Raw genomic sequence first — 13,167 nt, forward strand, 5'->3', positions numbered from 1 at the left:
CTCCAAACTAGTAGCCCCCACCCTACCCGAGTGCTCCGTGCTCGGTATCAAAGTTCAACATCCCCCTGAAGCTGTCGACATACAGTAGGCTGCATCCTGGACTGGTACTTGCTTCCTGGGCAGGTTTCCCGCTTTTAAGGAAGTGGCAACCGCAGAGCGTCAAGTTAGGAGAACTGAGGAGATTTTATACATGAATATATTGAATTCCCGTACAATACCCATTATTTTCTGCTTGCTCTATGGAACTTATGATAAGCGATTGGCCTGAGAGACTGACCTTTTCACCCAGTCCATTGTCAGCATTAAGTGGGTAAATGACGAAATGTCTGGTAAAATCTGCAGACGAAGCTTTTGGGTAGCATACGTAGGTAGATGTAGCGTGCAAAGGAGCCCACAAAATGATATAAAAAGGGAGCACCCACAGATATCGACGGACTACCTCGCCGTCTGTATGTAGGTTAACAGGCTGTGCAGGTTTTCCCCAAGAGCTGGGAGCTCTTGTCTTCCTTTGCTTAAAATGTCTTGCTCTGCTTTGCTTGAAGTATCTTATTCTATTTTACCTATATGAAATGTCATGTTATGTTTAACCATTGTTCTCTTTACTTTTGCATTTAAAAGATTTTGTATTGTAATTGCAGGAATGCTTGCTCTAAGAGTAAACGTGAGTGTTCTTAGGTAACATTTTCCTTGTTGTAACTTGTTTCTCATGATGCATTTATAGATGTGTTTTCTCTCTCTCTCTGTCAGTACATTAATTGAGTTACAGAGAATATCATGACAGCTGTATGATTATCTGGATTCTGTATTTTGTACTTTATGTCTCTATTCTGCGGTTTCTTTGAAGTTGCATCTTCTCATTAAACTGCCATTGTATTCTGCCTCCAATTCCATGTCTCATATGTCTGTTTTCTTCATTTTTGGAGCAAGCGTTCCTAGGCACCCCTGCTCAAATTAAGGTGCCCCTTTTGTCCCTGACTCACTCTCCTGCTCAGTTCTGTGGTGGCTCCCGGGGCTCTGGGGACTGCCCCTAGCTTCCTTGACCCGTAATAGATCTTCCCTCCAACAGCCTCTCTTGCAAGTCCTGTATTGTTGGTTTGTTGCCCCTGCCCCCCTTTCCACTGCCCTCCATAGTCTGTTGTGCTTCCACGGCCCTTCCTGCCTGCTCAGTGTGGTTAAATTGTTGCCTTTGCACCCTCCTACCTGCCTTCAATTTTCAGAGTCCGTGCCCCTGGCCTCTGCCTCTCAACAGTATCCTAATGAACAACTAGATTGCTAACATTCTATATTTATTACAAAAGTGTGGAACGCCTGACATCATCTTGATGATATCAAAACTGTAATACCTAGAGCATTTCCTTTAGAAATTACATATATGAGAGGGTCTTATTGGCAATAACATTTTGGTTAGTGCTCTAAAAGACTAAAATAAGGACATATTTTCTGAGTTTTCAAATAGCGACAAAGCACTTTTAAATTATTTGTTATCTTTATGTTTTTTTATCCAGTTGATCACTTGATTAAATGTTGCACTTAGGGGAGAGGATGTGGTGTTACTTCCAGAACTGCAGACTTTGCAACTGGGGAACCAGGTTGAAGTTTCTGCTTCAGCTCGACATTCTGTGATTCTGGTCAAATCACTTAGTTTTCCCATGTCTACAACCAAAATGAATTTGTTCTTGTGTGATGTAACCAATGCTCATGTAAAGCACTCCAATACCTGACAAGTCTGCACTATATAACACTGCAAAAACACAAAATAATAAGTGTTTTGCACACTTCTGTCATTGGGCTATATTTGGGCTATATCTGGGTGATTTTGGGTTACATTTGGGCTCTTTTGTCTCCGGTGGCCATCTTGGGAGATTTATTTGTTATGAAGTTTCCTAATTTCCTCATGTACTGCAGTCTCCTCAGTAGGAAATGCTTTCAGTTTTTTACTTTGATTCCATCATGAAGGTATTCAGATATGTCACACATTTGCCATAAATTCTGAATGTTAGCACTCTAGTTGCTCATTAGATCACTGTAGTAAAACTACTGTTCACCATGGAAGTCTGCTCCTGGTATTAAAAGTGCATGTTTCAGTCTGCATGTCAGAATTTTTTAATGAAATAGAAGAGGATTTGAGAAGTCACTCAAAATGTGCCCTAATTTTCTTTCTTCAGCATTAATCATAATTTCTATGGCAAAATGAACCCCCTCATTGTGTTCCTTTTTAAATTAAATGTTTTAAGTGTTACCGGTTTATTCCAATCAAGATAGCTTCAGGTGTGCCATACTTTTGTCATAATGAAGACAGTAAGCGCTCTAGTTGTTTTTAAGAACATTCTTGGACATTCTGTCATTGGGCTATATTTGGGCTACATCTGGGTGATATTTGGGCTACATTTGGGCTCTTTTGTCTCTGGTGGCCATCTTGGGAGACTTATTTGTTATGAAGTTTCCTAATTTCCTCATTTACTGCAGTCTCCTCAGTAGGAAATACTTTCAGTTTTTTACTTTGATTCCATCAAGAAGGCATTCAGATGTGTCACACATTTGCCATACAATCAGAATGTTAGCACTCTTTTTGCTCATTAGATCACTGTAGTAAAGCTACTGCTCACCAGGGAAAACTGCTGCTGGTATTGAAAGTGCATGTTTCAGTCTGCATGTCAGAATTTTGTTAATGAAATAGAAGAGGATTTGAGAAGTCACTCAAAATGTGCCCTAATTTTTCTTTCTGCAGCACTAATCATACTTTTTATGGAAAAATGAACCCCCTCATTTTGTTCCTTTTTAAATTAAATGTTTTAAGAGTTACCACTTTAATCCAAGCAAGATGGCTTCAGGTGTGCCATATGTTTATCATAAGTAGGACGGTTAGCGCTCTAGTAGTTCTTTGGAACACTCTGGGAAGCTGCAGTAGAACACAAAGGAATCAACTGACAGTCTCTGCCCTTGTTGGATGTACATGTTTTACTGAGAATGTCAGACTTCATTCTCACATGACTGAGAAAGATAATGTGAATTTACAGAAAATAAGCTCTCAGTTTAGCTTATAGATCACCTTCCAAACCTCTGTGGTAAAAGCATGAGAAAATATTTTTCTCTCAATCATGATATCCCAGCAGAAGGCTTTTTCACATGGTGAAATCACCTTAGAACATACCACAATTCCTAAAATGAGTATGGTACCATCAACAAATGATTTATAATGTAACTAAAGTCTTAAAACCTTCTATTAACTGCAATGCTTTTTAATGAGGTGCTATCATGTATATTTGTCCCAAGATGGCTGCCAACACTTCTTGGATGAAGTGCTGACAGCCAATCAGATCTCAGGATGAGATGTGTGGTTAGGCTCCGCCCACATATATATATGCTTTTAAATGCTATTTTCTCAGGAAATACTGAACAGATTTACACCAGACCTGCAAAAGGCACTTCCTTGACCTTATGGCTACCTCTCTGCCAAATTTCTAGTAATTCTGTTCAGCCGTTCGGGCTGTAGCCCTGTCTAAAGGTCCTATGGAAAAATGCATGGGAAAAACGCGTTTTGGGACCCCACTTTTATCTCAGCCCCCGCTTGACGAATCCCCCCGAGACTTTCAGGGTAGGAGCGGAGCGTAGCGCCCCACCTATTTTGAAAAATTCGCGAGGATTCGTCGACCGGCGCCAAAGTTATTCAAAATAGAATGTTGAGGTTTTCCTATGGAAACGTGGTCCTAACTATAACTACCTACTGGCGACCGCCAGTAGGTAATATATATAAAAAAATATATATATATATATATAAATATATTTTCTTGCACCACGACCCACTTCAGGAATCATGGGCGCTCTGTGGCGGTGCGTCCGAGGAACGGCAGGGTCAAGCCGTTGTCAATTCTCCTTCGTTCCCCCACAGGGCTTCCTCGCGCCCTCACGGAAAGGATACGGCGTTGTCACCAATTATTTCGTCAAGTTTCTTTAATTACAGCATGCCAGTTAACAAACTCTACGCGTTTCAGTCTCAGCAGAGACCTTGTTCACGAGGCTAGTCTCGTGAACAAGGTCTCTGCTGAGACTGAAACGCGTAGAGTTTGTTAACTGGCATGCTGTAAATAAAGAAACTTGACGAAATAATTGGTGACAACGCCGTATCCTTTCCGTGAGTGCGCGAGGAAGCCCTGTGGGGAAACAAAGGAGAATATATAAATATATATATATATATATATATATATATATATATATATATATATATCCAACGCAAAGGGTAGCCCCAAGGAGAGAAGCCGCTGGCTGTCGATAAATTCATTTATTGCATTTCACAACTTGCAAACAGGCTCTCTTCAAAGAAATGGCATCCAATTCAGTCCGTTACAGTGAGCCAAACGCGTTTCAGGAATCTTGTTCCCTTCGTCAGTGGCGCTGATTGTGAGTCATCCGGCAATGTTTCTTGCGCACCCATTATATCAAAGTACCTGCCCCAGTGGGCGTGGCCACTGCTGTGGCCTTGTGGTTCTTGTGGTACAGCAAGGTCCGCTCTTGTGAGTCTGCTCGATGATTAACAAAATAATTAAAACAATAAACACCCAGGTGGGTTGGTGCCAAATGCATGTCGAAAGTCACTGCCCCGCTTTCCAGTTGAAAAATATACGAACGTGCAGCCTTCCAAAGTGCCTGTCCTCACTTGGCATCAGCACAGACCAGCAACCAAGCTGTGGGCTCTCTCCGCGGCCGGCGAAAGCCGCTAAACATCCAACGCAAAGGGTAGCCCCAAGGAGAGAAGCCGCTGGCTGTCGATAAATTCATTTATTGCATTTCACAACTTGCAAACAGGCTCTCTTCAAAGAAATGGCATCCAATTCAGTCCGTTACAGTGAGCCAAACGCGTTTCAGGAATCTTGTTCCCTTCGTCAGTGGCGCTGATTGTGAGTCATCCGGCAATGTTTCTTGCGCACCCATTATATCAAAGTACCTGCCCCAGTGGGCGTGGCCACTGCTGTGGCCTTGTGGTTCTTGTGGTACAGCAAGGTCCGCTCTTGTGAGTCTGCTCGATGATTAACAAAATAATTAAAACAATAAACACCCAGGTGGGTTGGTGCCAAATGCATGTCGAAAGTCACTGCCCCGCTTTCCAGTTGAAAAATATACGAACGTGCAGCCTTCCAAAGTGCCTGTCCTCACTTGGCATCAGCACAGACCAGCAACCAAGCTGTGGGCTCTCTCCGCGGCCGGCGAAAGCCGCTAAACATCCAACGCAAAGGGTAGCCCCAAGGAGAGAAGCCGCTGGCTGTCGATAAATTCATTTATTGCATTTCACAACTTGCAAACAGGCTCTCTTCAAAGAAATGGCATCCAATTCAGTCCGTTACAGTGAGCCAAACGCGTTTCAGGAATCTTGTTCCCTTCGTCAGTGGCGCTGATTGTGAGTCATCCGGCAATGTTTCTTGCGCACCCATTATATCAAAGTACCTGCCCCAGTGGGCGTGGCCACTGCTGTGGCCTTGTGGTTCTTGTGGTACAGCAAGGTCCGCTCTTGTGAGTCTGCTCGATGATTAACAAAATAATTAAAACAATAAACACCCAGGTGGGTTGGTGCCAAATGCATGTCGAAAGTCACTGCCCCGCTTTCCAGTTGAAAAATATACGAACGTGCAGCCTTCCAAAGTGCCTGTCCTCACTTGGCATCAGCACAGACCAGCAACCAAGCTGTGGGCTCTCTCCGCGGCCGGCGAAAGCCGCTAAACATCCAACGCAAAGGGTAGCCCCAAGGAGAGAAGCCGCTGGCTGTCGATAAATTCATTTATTGCATTTCACAACTTGCAAACAGGCTCTCTTCAAAGAAATGGCATCCAATTCAGTCCGTTACAGTGAGCCAAACGCGTTTCAGGAATCTTGTTCCCTTCGTCAGTGGCGCTGATTGTGAGTCATCCGGCAATGTTTCTTGCGCACCCATTATATCAAAGTACCTGCCCCAGTGGGCGTGGCCACTGCTGTGGCCTTGTGGTTCTTGTGGTACAGCAAGGTCCGCTCTTGTGAGTCTGCTCGATGATTAACAAAATAATTAAAACAATAAACACCCAGGTGGGTTGGTGCCAAATGCATGTCGAAAGTCACTGCCCCGCTTTCCAGTTGAAAAATATACGAACGTGCAGCCTTCCAAAGTGCCTGTCCTCACTTGGCATCAGCACAGACCAGCAACCAAGCTGTGGGCTCTCTCCGCGGCCGGCGAAAGCCGCTAAACATCCAACGCAAAGGGTAGCCCCAAGGAGAGAAGCCGCTGGCTGTCGATAAATTCATTTATTGCATTTCACAACTTGCAAACAGGCTCTCTTCAAAGAAATGGCATCCAATTCAGTCCGTTACAGTGAGCCAAACGCGTTTCAGGAATCTTGTTCCCTTCGTCAGTGGCGCTGATTGTGAGTCATCCGGCAATGTTTCTTGCGCACCCATTATATCAAAGTACCTGCCCCAGTGGGCGTGGCCACTGCTGTGGCCTTGTGGTTCTTGTGGTACAGCAAGGTCCGCTCTTGTGAGTCTGCTCGATGATTAACAAAATAATTAAAACAATAAACACCCAGGTGGGTTGGTGCCAAATGCATGTCGAAAGTCACTGCCCCGCTTTCCAGTTGAAAAATATACGAACGTGCAGCCTTCCAAAGTGCCTGTCCTCACTTGGCATCAGCACAGACCAGCAACCAAGCTGTGGGCTCTCTCCGCGGCCGGCGAAAGCCGCTAAACATCCAACGCAAAGGGTAGCCCCAAGGAGAGAAGCCGCTGGGGCAGGTACTTTGATATAATGGGTGCGCAAGAAACATTGCCGGATGACTCACAATCAGCGCCACTGACGAAGGGAACAAGATTCCTGAAACGCGTTTGGCTCACTGTAACGGACTGAATTGGATGCCATTTCTTTGAAGAGAGCCTGTTTGCAAGTTGTGAAATGCAATAAATGAATTTATCGACAGCCAGCGGCTTCTCTCCTTGGGGCTACCCTTTGCGTTGGATGTTTAGCGGCTTTCGCCGGCCGCGGAGAGAGCCCACAGCTTGGTTGCTGGTCTGTGCTGATGCCAAGTGAGGACAGGCACTTTGGAAGGCTGCACGTTCGTATATTTTTCAACTGGAAAGCGGGGCAGTGACTTTCGACATGCATTTGGCACCAACCCACCTGGGTGTTTATTGTTTTAATTATTTTGTTAATCATCGAGCAGACTCACAAGAGCGGACCTTGCTGTACCACAAGAACCACAAGGCCACAGCAGTGGCCACGCCCACTGGGGCAGGTACTTTGATATAATGGGTGCGCAAGAAACATTGCCGGATGACTCACAATCAGCGCCACTGACGAAGGGAACAAGATTCCTGAAACGCGTTTGGCTCACTGTAACGGACTGAATTGGATGCCATTTCTTTGAAGAGAGCCTGTTTGCAAGTTGTGAAATGCAATAAATGAATTTATCGACAGCCAGCGGCTTCTCTCCTTGGGGCTACCCTTTGCGTTGGATGTTTAGCGGCTTTCGCCGGCCGCGGAGAGAGCCCACAGCTTGGTTGCTGGTCTGTGCTGATGCCAAGTGAGGACAGGCACTTTGGAAGGCTGCACGTTCGTATATTTTTCAACTGGAAAGCGGGGCAGTGACTTTCGACATGCATTTGGCACCAACCCACCTGGGTGTTTATTGTTTTAATTATTTTGTTAATCATCGAGCAGACTCACAAGAGCGGACCTTGCTGTACCACAAGAACCACAAGGCCACAGCAGTGGCCACGCCCACTGGGGCAGGTACTTTGATATAATGGGTGCGCAAGAAACATTGCCGGATGACTCACAATCAGCGCCACTGACGAAGGGAACAAGATTCCTGAAACGCGTTTGGCTCACTGTAACGGACTGAATTGGATGCCATTTCTTTGAAGAGAGCCTGTTTGCAAGTTGTGAAATGCAATAAATGAATTTATCGACAGCCAGCGGCTTCTCTCCTTGGGGCTACCCTTTGCGTTGGATGTTTAGCGGCTTTCGCCGGCCGCGGAGAGAGCCCACAGCTTGGTTGCTGGTCTGGGCTGATGCCAAGTGAGGACAGGCACTTTGGAAGGCTGCACGTTCGTATATTTTTCAACTGGAAAGCGGGGCAGTGACTTTCGACATGCATTTGGCACCAACCCACCTGGGTGTTTATTGTTTTAATTATTTTGTTAATCATCGAGCAGACTCACAAGAGCGGACCTTGCTGTACCACAAGAACCACAAGGCCACAGCAGTGGCCACGCCCACTGGGGCAGGTACTTTGATATAATGGGTGCGCAAGAAACGTTGCCGGATGACTCACAATCAGCGCCACTGACGAAGGGAACAAGATTCCTGAAACGCGTTTGGCTCACTGTAACGGACTGAATTGGATGCCATTTCTTTGAAGAGAGCCTGTTTGCAAGTTGTGAAATGCAATAAATGAATTTATCGACAGCCAGCGGCTTCTCTCCTTGGGGCTACCCTTTGCGTTGGATATATATATATATATATATATATATATATATATATATATATATATATATATATATATATATATATATATATATATATATATATATATATATATATATATATATATATCCAACAACGAAGTTGCCTGCAATGGAGGAGCCTCACGACAGGATATTCAATAACCAACTTTCTTTATTGAGAGGGTTGCAGCGAGGAAACAACAGCCATGTCCCACCAAAATGAATTGTCCAGCCTGACGCGTTTCGTGATCTGCATCACTTCTTCAAAGGCAAGGGAACTGAAGAGGCGGCAGCACAGCAGTATATAAAGCACCACACAATATGCGAGTCTCCGCCTTAATGGGTGTTGCCTCTTCTCGTGGCCTGATGGTCTTTGTAGTGCCCAGTATTACTCAGGTGAGTTGCCGTGCCTTGGCCCCCAAAATAGTTCAATAAAATACCACAGTGGGCGGAGGGGAATGACTGGGGTCCCCGCTGACTCGATCTTCTCTCAATAACAAGCTCCTGTCCCACACGCAGCGGCGCCGGTGGCGTCGTTACAGGAGTGCTCGAGAGGACCGGGACTCCCTCCGCGGCTCAGGCATGCCGCCTAAAATCCAACAACGAAGTTGCCTGCAATGGAGGAGCCTCACGACAGGATATTCAATAACCAACTTTCTTTATTGAGAGGGTTGCAGCGAGGAAACAACAGCCATGTCCCACCAAAATGAATTGTCCAGCCTGACGCGTTTCGTGATCTGCATCACTTCTTCGAAGGCAAGGGAACTGAAGAGGCGGCAGCACAGCAGTATATAAAGCACCACACAATATGCGAGTCTCCGCCTTAATGGGTGTGGCCTCTTCTCGTGGCCTGATGGTCTTTGTAGTGCCCAGTATTACTCAGGTGAGTTGCCGTGCCTTGGCCCCCAAAATAGTTCAATAAAATACCACAGTGGGCGGAGGGGAATGACTGGGGTCCCCGCTGACTCGATCTTCTCTCAATACCAGGCTCCTGTCCCACACACAGCGGCGCCGGTGGCGTCGTTACAGGAGTGCTCGAGAGCACCGGGACTCCCTCCGCGGCTCAGGCATGCTGCCTAAAATCCAACAACGAAGTTGCCTGCAATGGAGGAGCCTCACGACAGGATATTCAATAACCAACTTTCTTTATTGAGAGGGTTGCAGCGAGGAAACAACAGCCATGTCCCACCAAAATGAATTGTCCAGCCTGACGCGTTTCGTGATCTGCATCACTTCTTCAAAGGCAAGGGAACTGAAGAGGCGGCAGCACAGCAGTATATAAAGCACCACACAATATGCGAGTCTCCGCCTTAATGGGTGTGGCCTCTTCTCGTGGCCTGATGGTCTTTGTAGTGCCCAGTATTACTCAGGTGAGTTGCCGTGCCTTGGCCCCCAAAATAGTTCAATAAAATACCACAGTGGGCGGAGGGGAATGACTGGGGTCCCCGCTGACTCGATCTTCTCTCAATAACAGGCTCCTGTCCCACACGCAGCGGCGCCGGTGGCGTCGTTACAGGAGTGCTCGAGAGCACCGGGACTCCCTCCGCGGCTCAGGCATGCCGCCTAAAATCCAACAACGAAGTTGCCTGCAATGGAGGAGCCTCACGACAGGATATTCAATAACCAACTTTCTTTATTGAGAGGGTTGCAGCGAGGAAACAACAGCCATGTCCCACCAAAATGAATTGTCCAGCCTGACGCGTTTCGTGATCTGCATCACTTCTTCAAAGGCAAGGGAACTGAAGAGGCGGCAGCACAGCAGTATATAAAGCACCACACAATATGCGAGTCTCCGCCTTAATGGGTGGGGCCTCTTCTCGTGGCCTGATGGTCTTTGTAGTGCCCAGTATTACTCAGGTGAGTTGCCGTGCCTTGGCCCCCAAAATAGTTCAATAAAATACCACAGTGGGCGGAGGGGAATGACTGGGGTCCCCGCTGACTCGATCTTCTCTCAATAACAGGCTCCTGTCCCACACGCAGCGGCGCCGGTGGCGTCGTTACAGGAGTGCTCGAGAGCACCGGGACTCCCTCCGCGGCTCAGGCATGCCGCCTAAAATCCAACAACGAAGTTGCCTGCAATGGAGGAGCCTCACGACAGGATATTCAATAACCAACTTTCTTTATTGAGAGGGTTGCAGCGAGGAAACAACAGCCATGTCCCACCAAAATGAATTGTCCAGCCTGACGCGTTTCGTGATCTGCATCACTTCTTCAAAGGCAAGGGAACTGAAGAGGCGGCAGCACAGCAGTATATAAAGCACCACACAATATGCGAGTCTCCGCCTTAGTGGGTGTGGCCTCTTCTCGTGGCCTGATGGTCTTTGTAGTGCCCAGTATTACTCAGGTGAGTTGCCGTGCCTTGGCCCCCAAAATAGTTCAATAAAATACCACAGTGGGCGGAGGGGAATGACTGGGGTCCCCGCTGACTCGATCTTCTCTCAATAACAGGCTCCTGTCCCACACGCAGCGGCGCCGGTGGCGTCGTTACAGGAGTGCTCGAGAGCACCGGGACTCCCTCCGCGGCTCAGGCATGCCGCCTAAAATCCAACAACGAAGTTGCCTGCAATGGAGGAGCCTCACGACAGGATATTCAATAACCAACTTTCTTTATTGAGAGGGTTGCAGCGAGGAAACAACAGCCATGTCCCACCAAAATGAATTGTCCAGCCTGACGCGTTTCGTGATCTGCATCACTTCTTCAAAGGCAAGGGAACTGAAGAGGCGGCAGCACAGCAGTATATAAAGCACCACACAATATGCGAGTCTCCGCCTTAATGGGTGTGGCCTCTTCTCGTGGCCTGATGGTCTTTGTAGTGCCCAGTATTACTCAGGTGAGTTGCCGTGCCTTGGCCCCCAAAATAGTTCAATAAAATACCACAGTGGGCGGAGGGGAATGACTGGGGTCCCCGCTGACTCGATCTTCTCTCAATAACAGGCTCCTGTCCCACACGCAGCGGCGCCGGTGGCGTCGTTACAGGAGTGCTCGAGAGCACCGGGACTCCCTCCGCGGCTCAGGCATGCCACCTAAAATCCAACAACGAAGTTGCCTGCAATGGAGGAGCCTCACGACAGGATATTCAATAACCAACTTTCTTTATTGAGAGGGTTGCAGCGAGGAAACAACAGCCATGTCCCACCAAAATGAATTGTCCAGCCTGACGCGTTTCGTGATCTGCATCACTTCTTCAAAGGCAAGGGAACTGAAGAGGCGGCAGCACAGCAGTATATAAAGCACCACACAATATGCGAGTCTCCGCCTTAATGGGTGGGGCCTCTTCTCGTGGCCTGATGGTCTTTGTAGTGCCCAGTATTACTCAGGTGAGTTGCCGTGCCTTGGCCCCCAAAATAGTTCAATAAAATACCACAGTGGGCGGAGGGGAATGACTGGGGTCCCCGCTGACTCGATCTTCTCTCAATAACAGGCTCCTGTCCCACACGCAGCGGCGCCGGTGGCGTCGTTACAGGAGTGCTCGAGAGCACCGGGACTCCCTCCGCGGCTCAGGCATGCCGCCTAAAATCCAACAACGAAGTTGCCTGCAATGGAGGAGCCTCACGACAGGATATTCAATAACCAACTTTCTTTATTGAGAGGGTTGCAGCGAGGAAACAACAGCCATGTCCCACCAAAATGAATTGTCCAGCCTGACGCGTTTCGTGATCTGCATCACTTCTTCAAAGGCAAGGGAACTGAAGAGGCGGCAGCACAGCAGTATATAAAGCACCACACAATATGCGAGTCTCCGCCTTAATGGGTGTGGCCTCTTCTCGTGGCCTGATGGTCTTTGTAGTGCCCAGTATTACTCAGGTGAGTTGCCGTGCCTTGGCCCCCAAAATAGTTCAATAAAATACCACAGTGGGCGGAGGGGAATGACTGGGGTCCCCGCTGACTCGATCTTCTCTCAATAACAGGCTCCTGTCCCACACGCAGCGGCGCCGGTGGCGTCGTTACAGGAGTGCTCGAGAGCACCGGGACTCCCTCCGCGGCTCAGGCATGCCGCCTAAAATCCAACAACGAAGTTGCCTGCAATGGAGGAGCCTCACGACAGGATATTCAATAACCAACTTTCTTTATTGAGAGGGTTGCAGCGAGGAAACAACAGCCATGTCCCACCAAAATGAATTGTCCAGCCTGACGCGTTTCGTGATCTGCATCACTTCTTCAAAGGCAAGGGAACTGAAGAGGCGGCAGCACAGCAGTATATAAAGCACCACACAATATGCGAGTCGCCGCCTTAATGGGTGTGGCCTCTTCTCGTGGCCTGATGGTCTTTGTAGTGCCCAGTATTACTCAGGTGAGTTGCCGTGCCTTGGCCCCCAAAATAGTTCAATAAAATACCACAGTGGGCGGAGGGGAATGACTGGGGTCCCCGCTGACTCGATCTTCTCTCAATAACAGGCTCCTGTCCCACACGCAGCGGCGCCGGTGGCGTCGTTACAGGAGTGCTCGAGAGCACCGGGACTCCCTCCGCGGCTCAGGCATGCCGCCTAAAATCCAACAACGAAGTTGCCTGCAATGGAGGAGCCTCACGACAGGATATTCAATAACCAACTTTCTTTATTGAGAGGGTTGCAGCGAGGAAACAACAGCTATGTCCCACCAAAATGAATTGTCCAGCCTGACGCGTTTCGTGATCTGCATCACTTCTTCAAAGGCAAGGGAACTGAAGAGGCGGCAGCACAGCAGTATATAAAGCACCACACAAT

The sequence above is a fragment of the Triturus cristatus genome, chromosome 2_1, assembly GCF_964204655.1.
Source record: "Triturus cristatus chromosome 2_1, aTriCri1.1, whole genome shotgun sequence".
NCBI lineage: Eukaryota > Metazoa > Chordata > Amphibia > Caudata > Salamandridae > Triturus > Triturus cristatus.